Source organism: Myodes glareolus, chromosome 27 (assembly GCF_982192425.1).
Source record: "Myodes glareolus chromosome 27, mMyoGla1.1, whole genome shotgun sequence".
NCBI lineage: Eukaryota > Metazoa > Chordata > Mammalia > Rodentia > Cricetidae > Myodes > Myodes glareolus.
This window is the reverse complement of record NC_142052.1, coordinates 10,055,355-10,070,928: the sequence shown is the minus strand read 5'-3', so window position 1 is coordinate 10,070,928 and position 15,574 is coordinate 10,055,355. Positions and strand designations below refer to the sequence as shown.

General features: G+C 36.1%; 1 protein-coding gene across 2 annotated transcripts in view; it reads right to left on the bottom strand.

The window, feature by feature from the left end:
• Sema3a (semaphorin 3A) overlaps positions 1-15,574 on the bottom strand; it is a 475,159-nt gene that overhangs the window by 302,421 nt on the left and 157,164 nt on the right. Inside the window, exon 1 of one of the 2 annotated variants that reach the window (XM_085684251.2) lies at positions 9,967-10,113. The exons of the other annotated variant lie outside the window; for it this stretch is intronic. The gene's annotated coding sequence lies outside the window, so the exon portion shown is untranslated. Of the gene's footprint in view, positions 1-9,966; positions 10,114-15,574 lie in introns of those variants that run through there. 2 annotated transcript variants of the gene reach the window in all.

Below are 15,574 nucleotides of genomic sequence, written 5' to 3'. Positions count from 1 at the left end.
ACTGTTATTCTGACTAGAGACAAAAGGTTAGATAAGAGTCATTACTAAAATTTTCAAAGAAAAGTTCAAAACAAACTTAAACAATTTCATTTTACTATACCCACACTTTGTAGCTATTTATTACATTGAATAAATAAAAAGAACTTAGAAAATAAAATAAAAATCATTTCAATTTGATCCAAGATTTAATATTTTATTTTCAGAAAGAATAATTTGCTCAAAACAAAAAGAGGAAGTGAAGATTCAGTAGATTTTTATCTTATTAAAAATAATGTAATCAAAATTCAAAGACTCAGTAGTGTGTTATAAGTGTTGAACTAATAGCTACTTCATAGTTAAAACCAAAAATGTCTTTTAACTGTACATTTTTTGAGAAATAAAGCATTATTTTATTGCTGTATCTTTGAGAACTATAAATTATTCTATTAGTCAATAGATATTTACTATTACTCGTTTTATGTGATAAAATTAGAAAAAAGTAAGCGTTGATTTAAACAATTCATGCTAATTTTGAAGACAAATGTTAGTGTTGCATTAGACAGCTCTCGGCTATTTGTTTTATAAGATGGTGAGATTGTTACAAGGAAGTGATTAAGGGGGAAAAGGTCTTGTGGCAGGGCTAATGCTTATGGAGACTCAACTACCTGGATCCTTGTGTTTTTCTAGTTCTGTGGTCAGAAATCAAAATCTCATATATGAGCGACAACTATCACTGAGCCACTTCACAGTCCTTATCCTTATAGATATGAAGTTACTATAATATATAACAAGAGCAGAGTCTGGGCCAGATAGAAAGGAAAAGCGTAACTCTTAACAGAGGAGGGAAAGTGTCATAGTGGGGTGGAGGAATTAGACTGAGCTTACAGCCTTTGCCCAGCATCCAACCTGGAAGAGAAAAAAAAAAAAAAGAAAGAAAGAAAAATAGAGCCTGGGGGAGGAATGGCAGGATTCAAAGGCTATCTCTTAATGCTGTGAGGATTTACCTACTGGATTTCAGAGAACAAAAGAGACTCCTCAGGATGTGGCACCGAGGAGCTAATAGAACACTATCTCACCTCCAATCTTAACAATTTAAGTGAAGTGAGGAGGAAATAGCTGCCGCTTGAAAGAAGGTGTGAGAAGCAGTCAGGAGGCTTCAGGTGCAAAGCAGATAAGGGAGAGTACACTAAGGTGTTTGAAGATAGAAAGGCTTTGTTGGTGCTGTCCAGAGAGCATCAGGAGACAATCAGGAGACAGAACTAGAGGATCGGGGATTAGTTTTAGTGATGGGGTTGGGGATGGCATGAAAGTTCTGGGTTCCCTTTAGTGACTGACCTAAAACAAGAAACTGGCCGTGATAAGGTAAGTCCTGAGTTTCCCCAAAGGGACAAGAGTGCTTAGTCTGAGTGTCAGTAGGATCAGAGGGATGTTATAATTATTTTTCCCCTTCTAGGAATGTTCAGAAACTAGGGGTATCTACTGCACTCTTGACCTGATACTGAGTGTCTTCTGAGACAGATCTCTCTACGTTAGCAAAAAGGCAGTCTTTCATGACTCTTGAACAGAGGCTCTATAGAAGAAAGGTGTTTATCAAATGTGGACTTCCTTCTATCATACATAAAAAGTTGGAATCCAGGGGACCGAAGAAGACTGACATGGTCAGGGATGTCCTCTTGGTGACATTTTTTTTAAGATTTATTTATTTATTATGTATACAACATTCTGCCTTCATGTATGCCTGCAGGCCAGAAGGGGGTACCAGATCTCATTACAGATGGTTGTGAGCCACCATGTGGTTACTGGGAATCGAACTCAGGTCTTCTGGAAGAACAGTCAATGCTCTTAACCGCTGAGCCATCTCTCCAGCCCTCTTGGTGGCATCTTATCTATGATATGAAGTAAGAACTTTGTGAACACCTTGATAAACTATCAGGAAGAAAAATAGGTCCAGCTGAAAAGCAGAAGGAGGAAGCAAGGAAGTCTAGACCATGAGAGGGTGGTCCACCCACTGAGGCAGTGTGCCTGTTTTAATGGGAGCTCACCAAATCCAGCTGGACCTTGACTGAATGGGCATGTGATCAAACCAGACTCTCTGAATGTGACTGACAATGGGGGCTGACTGAGAACCCATTGATAAAGGCACTGGGATTTTTCTCTACTGCAGCACTGACTTTTTGGGACCCTAGTCTATTTGGATGCAAAGCTTCCTAGGCCTGGATGTAGAGGGGAGGGCCTTAGACTTCCCACAGGGCAGGGTTCCTTGCCCTCTCTTAAGGAAGGAGGTGGAGGGAGAAGGGTGAGTGGGTGAGCAGCGGAAGAGGAATGGGAGGAGGGGAGGAAGTGAAAATTTTTGAATGAAAAAAAAACCCTTAAAAATTCCAACATTATTAATGTGTATTTTTTTAAGCAAAGCTAAGTTATTAAGTGTCCTATCTATGAGTAAGAATGGCTGTTACCCATTTCATTCTTCTTTCTTTTTCTTTCTGTTTCAGTTTTTGAGGGAGGGTCACCCTTTGAAGGGCAGGCTAGACTTGAATTCCCAGTTCTCTGCCTCACTGTTCCTAAGTGCTGGGATAGTAAGTATGAGCTAACATTCAAGACTAGAAGGTATATTCTTGTGAAATTTATAAGCTTACCATAAAACTTTATCATGTGTCATAATTATATGCAAAAGTTAACAAATATTAAACAATCTATGATTGCCCAGTTTTTTTTTTTAAAAAGAAAAAGAAAAAAGAAAAATAGCAATAGGTAAAAAGGTTCTGGGGTTAGATCATGTGCAGAATACCCAGAAACAGATAAGGTCATCAGTAGTGAGAGACCACGGTGATGGGATAGAGGCAGTGGTACAAGATATAATACAATTACTGCTGCGAACACATTCCAAATCAGAACTATAAACTATAAAAACTATAATAGGCTGACATGCATTCCATAAACATAATTTCCTACTCTATAACAATGTTCCAGTTTGTCAAGATAGTGCGGAAAACACAGGTACCCTCTCTCTCACACACAATGTAAATATTATAAGGAAAACAGCTTACTTTCCTAATAAAGGCCTTACAGTACAATCCCAATGTTGATAAAAATATCACTTGACTAAACAGACTATGGCTCAAGGAACCAGTTACAGCCTTGGCTAACTATAACAAGATATATTTACTTGGCAGGATGTGCTCTCCACCACCCTTGATAGCCCAGAGCACATGCTGCACAGATGAGATGCCCAACCTCTCTGGGGGAGATTAGATGAGCGGAAGAGGCACCTGCAGCCCCAATCTGACAGGATTTTTTTTTTTTTAAATCCACACCATATAATTTTTCTACAAAAGATAAAATCTGTCAAAAGAAGCTCCATTAGTGTCAGGTAGCGATTCCTCAGGAACACACTTTTTAAATTGCTCTAAAATCACAGCAACAAGTGAAACTTAAATGGGAAATTCCTAATGCAAATAGATTAAAATTCTTTATCTTATCTGTTCCTTCCCTTTGATCCTGGCATTCTCCTGGAAACCCTAAAGGAACTGTGACTTTGACAAATACAATGTCTGCTGGTTCTTCCTGTGATGTACTATGAACAAATAAAACATCTACTCTCCGTTGAACCTGTTTTTATTAAGCAGTGATTTACTAAGAGTTTTGAAAACTGAAATTGATACTAGTCATTTAATTTAAAAACCACAGTACATTTATTAGAAACACTGAAAACTGGCATTAATATTGGTAGAAAAGTTCACTTCAAATTTAAAACATCTTTCTCTTCTCTCATTTCTTGCCCTTCTTTCCTCTTTTTTTTTCATTTGTATATTATAGTAAGAAAAGGATGATAAGATTCGGGTACTATCTTGGAATAAGTAAAAGGTTATCAGTTGGCATTGAATTTTATAAATCATGCAGGATTTTAAATAGTTTTGATTAGAAATAATAGATTGATCTTATTTCTAACATCACAAATATTTAAATTACATTCAAATGTGTTAAATTTATGCAATTTAAATCCTATTGTTTATTATTAATTTTAGAATATGTATTTAACATATTGAATTAATTAGGACATTGTTGCAGCTTTTGGTTTTGAGTATTGCCTCTCACATACTGAGAAAGCAGTCCAACCCTGAATTGTATGCTCATCTTTTGGTTTTCTTTGTTTGAATTGTGAGAGAGGATCTCACTGCTTTATACAGGATGATCTTCAGCTCTCCAGTGCTTGTGGAGTAGCTGGTGTTACAGGCCTGCACCACCACCAAATCCTCTTCAGGACATGTTTTAAGTGAGAAATTAAATTACACATTTGGTATTCGCAATAAGGGTATAGTCTAATGCATTAGAAATGCTAGGTATGGGGCTCACCAAAGCAAATCAGTGCCACATTGGGCCTAGGAAGACCTCATACAGCTTCCACCATCCAGACTAACAGAGGATGGGAAAAAAAAGGTCTAATTTTCTCAACATCTTCATGTGGAATCTGTCTTATAAGTAACTATTGCACTTTGATCGTCCTTTAGTTTAGAACAGTCTTGAAACAAAGCATCACATTATTTTATTTAACATTAAGATTACAATGACCATATGAGAAATAAATAAGACCTTCATAATAAATAGTGCCCCTAATTACCTAGTTTGTCTTACAGTAGATGTTAACTCGGTCGGAACGAATATTGGGGATAATCTGAGGCCCTTGACAGATCATAAAGGAAGCCCCACTGATAATGAATGTTTATTAAAATCTTTTAAAATTAAAGGGAAACAATTTATATAAAATGTATAAATTGTTATAAAAGTAATCGTCTTTCGCTTAAATCATTAAATTCATTTATTTGACAAGATTATCTTCTAAATTTTTATTCATATATATCATATGACTGGTATAAATTATTTCCATGAAAATGAACCTTATAAAATATACCCTATCATATGACCCCTAATGAAGTTATGTTATACAATTATAATCAATGTCTTGCTCACTCATCATCAGAGAAGCAGATGGAAATAAACATAGCGACCCACAGCCAGACATTATTCAGAGTGTAGAGACTTTGGAACACTGAGTCCTAAACATGATGACTTCATCATACCCTTCCCTCGGGGGGGGGGGGGGGGAAGAACCCGGTAGAGGAGGCAGAAAGATCATAAGAGCCAGAAGGGAAGGAAGATAGAAGGACAACAGGGTCCTCTAAATCAGCATAACCAAAGCTCAGACGAACTCAAAGAGACTGATGAAAAATGCACTGGTCTGCATGGGTTTGCACCAGCTGGGGGTCCAAGAGTTGAAAGACGAAGTCTACACACTTCCCCAGAAATTATCTAGGACTGACAACCACACGCAAATGAAAATTAGGTTTCCTCCAAGGGAGTTGCACTGGGAAAACAAACTCCTCCACAGGGTAGACTGCATGCCCAGCAGTAGATGGGCTACAGGAAATGAACTCAGTGGAATCTTGGGAAGCATCTCGTCTCAGAATGGCATATCAGGGCTCTTCGTTGTGTTTGTGTTTAACCTTATTTATGTATTTTCTTTTCTTCTTTTACAACTGTGCAGGTCCTTTGCATGTATATTAAGACTTCCATGTTAGTGTTGCTGTGGAATTCCTGACTCTGGGAATGAGTGGGCCTCTGCTTCTTGCGCCTTCTCTTAGGCTCTTTTCCTTCGGCCTTAGATGCTGTTGTTTGTTTTGGTTTTGGTCCAATTTCAATGTGTTTTTGTTTTAATTTATTTTAGTTTGTTATTATTCCAATCAGCCAATTCTGTTGAGAGACAGAAAGTAGGCGGATGCAGATTTGATGGGAAATGGGAAGGAACTTGGAGGAGTAATAGAAGGAAAAACTATAAACAGAATATATTATGTGAGTAAAAACCTTGTTTCAATAAAAGTAAAAAAGAGAACTATATCCTGTCATATATAGAGTATATAAACTAAAGATTCAAATGCATAACCCTTCCTGTAGAATCCACAGTTATGTTGTGTAGACTGTTATGATTCTATTTAAATAAAATGTCAGCTTCTATCACCTGAATGTTTAGTATCCTCAACATTGCTGGACTCCTTATATCCTCCAGACTTTGTGGATCTACAATCGTAAACTCTTTAACTTGCTAAATGTTTTATTTAATCATGTAAAGACAAGATTGAAACATTGATTTTTCATTTTTGTGACACTATTGTGAAGGGGGTTTTCCAACATAATTTACTATTTTTATTTTTGAAACTTCATAAAGGATTGAGTCTCTCTTTACTAGCAAATTAATTTTAATTCCATCATACCTTCAAATTAGTCCATGTTTGAATATAGCAACTGTGAGACATCTAAGTACTTATCTCTTCAAAAGTTCTATTACCATCTATATGAGGATAAAAGAGCCAACATCAGGAAAAAGAGAAGTGTCTAGAACCCGATAGTGATTCTACAAAAACATAGCTATTAATTAGCAATTCTTTAAGATAAATCAAGCGAATTTTTTTTCTGTTTTCACATTTGATTGAAAGCCTGTCATTTTCAACATACTTGCTCTAAGCTGGTATTTTCCCTCTTCTCTTAGATGATAACATATAAATATTACGGTTGTAATCATTATAGTTTAAGAGACATAAGGGAACATCTTCAAGTCAGTTTGCAATAGTTCTAGAATATATGCCTTCTTCCTAAAAGTTTGCCAAGAGGGAAAGCAGACAAAATCATTTTTTAAAAGTTTCCTATAATAAATTTCCTACCATAACTTCTCAAGCTCCCTATAAACCCAGCTCTTACGTTATTTACTAGGCATCCCAATTTGTATATTGAATCATAAACTGCCTCTCAACGGAATCTGAGGGTAGAACAGTGAACACACAGACAAGAGTTGTGTGAACAGATGGGCGGGATGGAAGAGTTGAACAACGTGTTCGCCGTTCACATTTGCCATGGAGCAAGAGGCTCTGGTTTGCTCTTGCACAAAGGGTGATTGCAGAAAGTAATGACGTATTGTCCAGGTCAGAAACCCACAAGAACTGATTGTGAAAGCTTTTCTTACAAAGAAATGATAAACCTTTAAAGAGATAGGAACTTTTACACCTCTCATAACATATCCATAAGTTAAACATTAAGTTACAGTTTATATGTATGATTTTATGCTTTTACTTTTTGTGTATAAGTTAAAAATAAATTTAATTCAAGTATGAGTAATGGTTCATTTGGAGAGCATTTATTTACCTAATGCTCTAGAGCCGGTTGATCTCTCGCTAGCACTCCTCTCCCCAAAGGAACCCCGAAGTCAAAACTAATAGTTTGAAGCCAACAAAACCATATTTGAATTTAGTGGGTTTGTAGTTGTGTAATTAATATAAAATGTTAATCTATTGAGTAAATCAATCTATTATTTGCTTTCCTGAAACAGTGTGAATATACAAACTTCAGGAAAACACCACCATGCAAAGGTAAACTTCTGCCCCATCATCTTCATCCATGGTGTTTTGACATTCATGGAACAGTGGCATGTGATCCCGGCCACCTGTGAGGCAAAGGCTTGGGTAGCCAGCTAGTGCTGGGTCACTTGTGCTTTCCTGCTGCCGTGAGATTAGTGTGTCTCAAGCTGAGGCTTGTTTTTTTTTTAATTTTCTTTTTAAACCTAGAATTACGACACCCAGCTTAAGTTGTCCTGAGATGGATATAAAACATATGCATTATATAAACTTTATTGTTTGAGGAACACAGATGTTGAGGTCATCTTTTGAGCCCTTTCTTTTCTTTATCTTTTTTTTCTGTTTTTGTTTTTTAATACCATAGTACATCCTAGGCTAGCCTCACTTATTGACCGATGCAATAGAAAGCAAACAAGGTGAAAGAAAGATGTTAGCACGTACACACACACACACACACCTACACAATGTGTCACAGAGGAAAGTCAATTTTGTCTAGCCCAGAACTACCCTTTAGACAAGACTCATTTTTGCTGGTGTACATTAGAAAGAATTTCAGGGAGCTGGCAGCTAGGAAGTGATCTGACAATTATCTTTCTAAGTAAAGCTAGTTTGGGTAGAGATTCATTCAGTAGGAAAATGCTTGCTTAGCCTCCATGAGACCCTAGTTTTGATCCTTAAATGTGGAAATGAAAAAAATAAATATATTTCTTCTAAATATAGAAGGGAGAAATAAAATAAAAATAATAATGAAAAATGTACTTACATTTCCTTTATTCTCATAATAAATCTAGCCCTGTTTAGTAGACTATGAACAGTAAATGAATATCAAGCTATCTGAAGAGGCTATTATCAGGATAATCGATCATTAGCTGTAATCTTCTATGTATCCTATCTAATGGGTTAGAGCAGAAAGTCAATCGTCTCTGAGAAGGTAATCTCACCAAATTAAATCTCACCGAACTGAAAAAGAGCATATCATACTGAGAGTCAAACTCTATAAATGTTAAAGACGGGGTGCCAGTCCAACAAATTGGTACACGATGAGAATATATGTGACTGAAAGAAAGGGGCAGGAAGTGTTCTCTGTGGCCTTTACTTTTTGAAATTTTTGTTTTATGACATCTGAATGTAGTCACAAAACCCATGAAATAGAGACCACAAGCTCTGAGAATTTCAACTTTCTATGTCTCTATGTCTGATACACTCAATGACATTATGATTTTAGTCATTGTGTCAAATAGCAGTTAGATGCGGCAAATGAGACAGGCCTTGACCCTACATAAAGAAATACAGATAACCAAGGAATACTGAGAGTGGAAGAGATATTTCTTTCCCAGGGAAGAGCACGAAAATTGGCTATTAACTACCAAATGGTCAGTCCTGAAAACATAGATGCAATTAACACTAAACTGACTAAACAGTATTTATGTATTTAGGAATAACAATATATACACAATATATAAATATGCATGTAGTAACAATAAAAAACATGACATAAATCTTAAAGATATATATATATATACATATATATATGTATATATGAGGTTTTAGAGGAAGGACAGAAAAAGAAAATAATGTAATATAATAGTGTAATATTGTACTATAATATCAACATAAATAAAAAATTAATAAAAATTATTAAGGTATAAAATCATAATGAATACCTACCAAGATAATTTTTTATAGGCTAGACACGTGATAGCTTAACCAAGTCTTAAATACTACACACAAAGTTTCAGTGACTAAATCTCACATTCATTCTTCTTGTAAAAACAGTAGTACATGATAATTTTTAGAGAATAATATCAAATACATTTATTTTAATTATTACAATTGGTATATAATAGAGGGATAAGTGCAACCACCATATATTCTTACAAAATTCTATTATAAGCTACTAAATTTAGCATTGTCTTTATAGCCTTATTTATGAAATCTACCAAAAACTTTTTAAAAAAATAACTTCTTGCAATGCATTCAAATTTGTTTATTGCATTTTACATTAATATATTTTGATGGTACAGAATTTAATTATTAATTGACTCCAAAATTTGAGCACTTAATGCAAATGCTTACATATAATAAAATGATCAGTTTCTAAAAAAATTGTTCCTCTTTTTTTGTTTGACATTTTTAAAATTCAGTGTTCCTTGGTTTTATTATCTTCTACTTTTTCTTGCTTTATTTAAATAACGATATGAAAATGTTGAGTTGAACATAACTATTTTAATTTATATTTACTTTTAGTTTATACACCGACCTATTTGAAACAAACAAGATTACATTTTTCAAATGATAATAATGCAAAACGAAACAATGTAACGCCGCGAAAGGAGTAGAGGTCTCATTTCACAGCACATGCAATGTGAGCCTGAAACGTCCTGCCAGACAAAACAACCCTTTGTCTTTGAATCCCACAAGTACCTTACCCTCCTACCAATAATTAATAAGGTGATAGAGGTGGTCTAAGCCCACGTATTAAGTTATGGAAGGAGAGAGAAGAGAAAGAGTGGAGAGGGAGAGAGAGAGAGAGAGAGAGAGAGAGAGAGAGAGAGAGAGAGAGAGAGAGAGAGAGAGAGAGTGTTACCATTAGGTCTTCCAGCGTATCTTCCTTCCTATTACTTGCTGATGACTTTATGAAGCTTATTTTTTAATCTTCCAGAATCTTATTATTGTTTTAAAGCAGGAATCGGATATTTTCCCCCAAACGGCTAGTGTCCAAATATAAAAAGAGCGGGGAGTGGCGGTAGGGTGCCCTCAATGGAGGTGATTAAATGCAGGATCTGCACTGTGTCAAAACCCTTTTTGCTGCCTCACATTTTCTAAAAATGGAAAAGGTGCAGCTTTCACACGTAGCGGGCTCCAAATAAACAGTGCGCCCAGCACACAGCTCGTGATACCAGCAAAAACATTTTCTTCACACATCAGGAAAGTCTTCAGCTAGCTGGTCCCTTCCAACCCAATAGGACATTTCTCCATATTAATGTAAAAATCCGTACAGGGACCCTGAAAACTCTGCATCCCTCAGGCTACGTTTGCCCCAAAGAAGCATTAGCCATGTGTAGCCTTAAGGGACTTTTATACAAATTCTACCGGAGTAACTTGTAGTTTACTTGAAGGAGGAAAAGAAAGGAAAACTGGGTCACTGTGGCGATTGCTGATATCGAAAACCTATTAAAGTTATTTTACGTTTCTGATTTCCACCGTCCCCTTGTATAGAAAGAAGCACTGCATCTAGCGAATTAAGCCCGAGCTAGGTAATAGTTGCCGATGAAATTGTAGATCAGAGGCTGCATGGGGGCTGGGGAGTGGGGTTTAACCTCTTAGTTTTAATTCATGTGTAATATATATGTCCTTCACCTAAATCATGCTATGTGGTTTTTTTTTTTTTTTTTTTTTTTTTTTAGTTAGATACCTGAAAATTAAATTCAGTCTAATGGTTTCATCGGTGCTCTTGTTTGTCTGGTTGTGTGCATTTTCTGTTCTGACGCTTGCAGTATATTTCACATCCACTCTACTTCACTACCCCTTGTCTCAACAGATTTCATCAGTTACTGTGGTCGCTGAGTTGCCAATAAATTATTTAGCTGGCATAACTGTTCTCTGGTGGAGAGCATTCTTAAGATGAACTCCTTGAAATGCAACCACCCTAGAAATGCATCAATTGCAAAACTGAATAGAACACATCATATTTATAATCTTTCGAATAAAATGTGACTTAAGAAAATATGTGTTTCTTAAAATTCAAGCAATCGAGAAATACTAATAAAAGCTTTATACTGGTCTTAAGTGTGAATGGTTAGATAAATGTGACATTTTTCAAAAGATGCTGTCATAAAGTATATTTGAGATCATATCAGAGACTCTCATTTTCTTCTTCATTGAAATGAATAAGCAATAATCATTTTTTACTCAATCTAGCATACATTGCCACTTTTAAACATATCAAAGGAAAATATATGCATTTGAAGATAAATATATAGTTTTCTTATTTGACGCCAGGATTTTCTGAGCTTCTAAATGTTAATATCAAACTAATAGTCACAAATTAGTTGTTAATTAATTTGAAATCCAGTTTAAAAAGGGAAATCACTTTAAATCCTTGTTTGTTTTGTTATGTGTTTAGGCTTCACTTCTTCTTAGAACTTTTGCTGTTAGCTACCACGAGGCACGTAAGAAATAAATCCTGGATCATAAGAATTAATTATGAAAACATGGCATCTTAGCCTGGCCATAGACAGTCAGAAAGGAATACAGCCCCACTATTTGGCAACTACTCTCCCTCATTCTTACCACTGCATAGGAATCGCTCTTCTCCTTCACATCTTCCTGTGTTGTTCATTCTTGACATTCATGTACTTACTTTTATTTCTTTTGGGGTTTAGCTTTCATAATAAAGATATAACTTTGTTAGACATTTACAACGTTAGAGCATGCTTCATTTAAATGCAGTTCCTCTTGTCGGTGATTTTTATACCTTAGAACATTTCTGTCTCGTTCATCATTGCCTCCTGATAGCTGTGTGAAGACCATCTATTAGTCTTTCTTGCAGCCTGCTGGGGCGCCTTCTCTTGCAGTTTTCTTAGTTCAGTATCTCTTTCTGTTTCCTTCTTTCCAAATGTCGTGTCTGTGGGCTCCGTATCAGTGCTAGAAGATTTCCTGGGAGCACCATGCAGTGTTTCTCTCTTCCTCTCTTGCTTTCTCCTGCTTCCTTCTGTTGTGAGAAGAATTGGGACTTTCTAATGCATGTTTCTGCTAGGTTTGCTTTGCTTAATTTTCTTCCTCTGCCTCAGATCTCTTTATCTTCCATCTTTGAAGGCTTGATTATAGGATGTTTTAAAAGAGGAGTGTTTGTCTTAAATCTGATTGGGGATCTTTGACTTTCCTGTTCTTGGAGATCTGGAGCCCTTTCTGTGTTGAGGAGGTTTTCTGTTACGACTTCTTTGAATGAGATTTCCAGCTTATTAGCATTCTCAGGCCCCTTCGGCGACAATATCCACCTACAATGCTGTTCCAAACACTACACTCTTCCTCTGTTTATCTTTCTTTTCTTCCAGCTGTGGAATTTCAAATACCCAGTCTCTAACAGCACAGCTTGACTCTTCTCTGTGATCTCGTCTGCTTAATGACATACTCCAAAGCAGTGCTCACCTCAAAGGTTTGCCTTTGAATTTTAAAAATTGCTTCATCATGGTACTATTATTCTGTTAGAGTACCGAGTCTTAGCTCTCTTTTTTTCTAGAAAATCTTTAAGCTTATTTAAAGCCACAGGCCTTAAATCCCAGCCCTTGGGCCAGTGGGAGGCAGAGGCAGGCAGATCTTCGTGAGTTCAAGGCCAGCCTGGTCTTCAAGAGCTAGTTCCAGGCCAGGCTCCAAAGCTACAGAGAAGCCTTGTCTGGGAAAAAACAGGAAAAAAAAAAACAATTGTTTCAATTCCTCCATCTGAAAACTCAAGTGCTTCGCTTAGCACCTGGCCAACAATTACCATAATATCTTGGCTAAAGTTTTCCTAAAATTCATGATGTATGTGCATTGAACATTGAAGGGGTTTTAGTCCGGTGCTTGTGAGCTTGTGACTGATTAGTGTTTGTTCATGCTTGTCCTTCTAGGAATTCTGTGTGGACTTTGAACCTATAGTCATTTCTGTCTTCTCTCTGGATGCCATCTCCACTCAGAGTTCACCCCAGATGCTTTTTACAATGCTGCCAAAGCTTTGACACCAGAAAGTGACCAAAATCCATGTTTATCCCTAATCTGCACTTCTTCACTCATCCTAAATATACAAAGGACCTAAAAGATGAGCACATTTCCCAGCCTCTTCTCTGGAGACACAGGGAGGCCCTAATACCTCTTTGGAAGTCATTTTTGTCCTCAGTCTCTTCTCTCAAGACTAGGAGACACTCAGATGACTCTTTGAAATTCACTGCTATGTCAATGCAAGCACACTCAGAACACACTCTATTACAAATAGAGTAAGTGAAGAATTTCTTACACTAGCAAGAAAACTTAAAACAAAATCAATTAAAATATTCATTACAATATATCAAGAGGCAAACACTATAGAAACACAGGACTGAAAAAATATACAGTGTGGCTAGGAATGGTGAGAGATTTTTGCATTTATTAGCATATTTTAGAATAATGTGTTATGTTTGGATTTACTTTCTTTATGGTCATGCTAATTTGCAGTCATTTTATGGTATCTAGTTATGATAAAATATGCTTTCCCCTAAACTTTATAGTAATCATAAAACAAAAATTTAGAAACAGCAAACCCAAATAATCAGCCAGGAATCAAAACACATTGAATGAATAAATCATTAACTACAGGGAATACTATTAGGCAAGGAGAAAAAAAAGAATGAGATACAATAAATCTATATAGAAAAGGTAAAAAATACTACATAAGAACTTATCTACCCATAATTATTTTTTAAAGGTTTCAATGGATTAAGTTATCCGGTTAAAAGACATATAGTGATAAATGTTGGAGGAGGCTGCTTGTTCGTCCTGCCCACCCAGAACCAAAATAATCACACAGAAACTGTATTAATTAAATCACTGCTTGGCCCAATAGCTCCAGCTTGTTATTAACCAACTCTTACATATTAATTTAACCCATCTCCACTAATCTGTATATCACCACGAGGTTGTGACCTACCAGAAACGTTTTGGCATGTCTATCTTGGGCAGCAGATCCATGGCATCTCCCTGACTCCACCCTTCTTCCTCCCAGCATTCAGCTTAGTTTTCTCTGCCTAGCTCTGTTCTGCCTTATCAACAGCCCAAGGCAGTTTTCTTTATTTATTAATGGTAATCACAGCATAGAGAGGGAAATCCCACATCAGATGAAATGTATAAACTCAACAACAACAAGTGTGGTTGATGATAAGAGACTTAGCCCACCTCTCAGGGCATGTTCCGAACTCACCCACTGTGTGACATTGATTTTGGTCACCAGTAAAATGCATGTCACAGTACCGCCCACTTGTTAGAATTAAATGGGTTAATACTTGCATAACATAATGACTGTCAAAATAGTTGTGGATTACAAATCATTTCTTCAACCTTAATTCCTCATCACCATTGGATTTACCCATTGTTAACATATTCAAGGTAATGCTCTACTTGAAGGGTGACAAAATGATTTTGATGATTTCATAGAAAGAAAATCAGATTGGTCACGTTTAGACTCATTTTGAGCTTTTGCTTTTTTAAGTAGTGAAAAGTTCTCTATTCCCAGAAGTTTGTAACTTGTGTCAAGTTGACCAGACCCCTAAGAGTTACTAACGGGAGGAAACTGAACTAGTTGTGCACTTTTCTCTACAGTGTTAATCACCAAAGCCCATCATCAGCAAGAATATTCAACTCCTTTTGCAAAACTGCAGTTCACTGGTCTTATTTGCTCAGGTGAGCTCATGTTCACTTTAGCATTGCTTAGAGTCTGTACTCCTTTGGGACTAACCACCGCTCAATAAAACACATCACAAGACACAGACAGGTCTCCTTCTGCTGAGTCAGAGTGAAAGTACTAGTCCATTCTTAAAAACAAAAACCATTTTGTTATGAAGAGAAATAACATCATTTCCTGAGTAGATATTCACAAGAGGATATTTACAGCATATGAATAAACAAATAAGTAAAAATTGGGGGTCGATTAGAACCCTGCAGAAATTAAAAACAAAGAAATCAATAAGATAAAACCTTGTTTGCAAGCTAAGCATGACCCCCTTTTTACAATGAACTGAAGGTCTCCAAACAAATGGAGAGCTTATGTTTTGCTTATATTACTTTATGAACCCTCTGGACAGATGTGAGCCTTAGTCACGCATCATGGCTGATTACCGTCATTTCAGTTTATGTAACACAGACTAAGGACTTCATTTTTTAATTTAACATTTAATTTCTTTGGTATTACAATAGACAAAAAGCAATATCCCATGATTTTTTCTTTGTTATAGCACATCTGCACGATGAAAATATTTATGTCAAATATGTTATGTCAAAAATATTTACAATGTGACTTAACAATCATGTATGCCTGTTTATTCTCTTTCAGAATAACTGTTGTTTTAAGATGGGGTATGAAAGACAATGTTTTAAAGTTTCTTACTATGAATTAGTTCCTGGGGTATTTTAGTAAGTGGAAGAATCAACTCCGTGTGAAAATATGTATATAAAATTATCTGAAAATA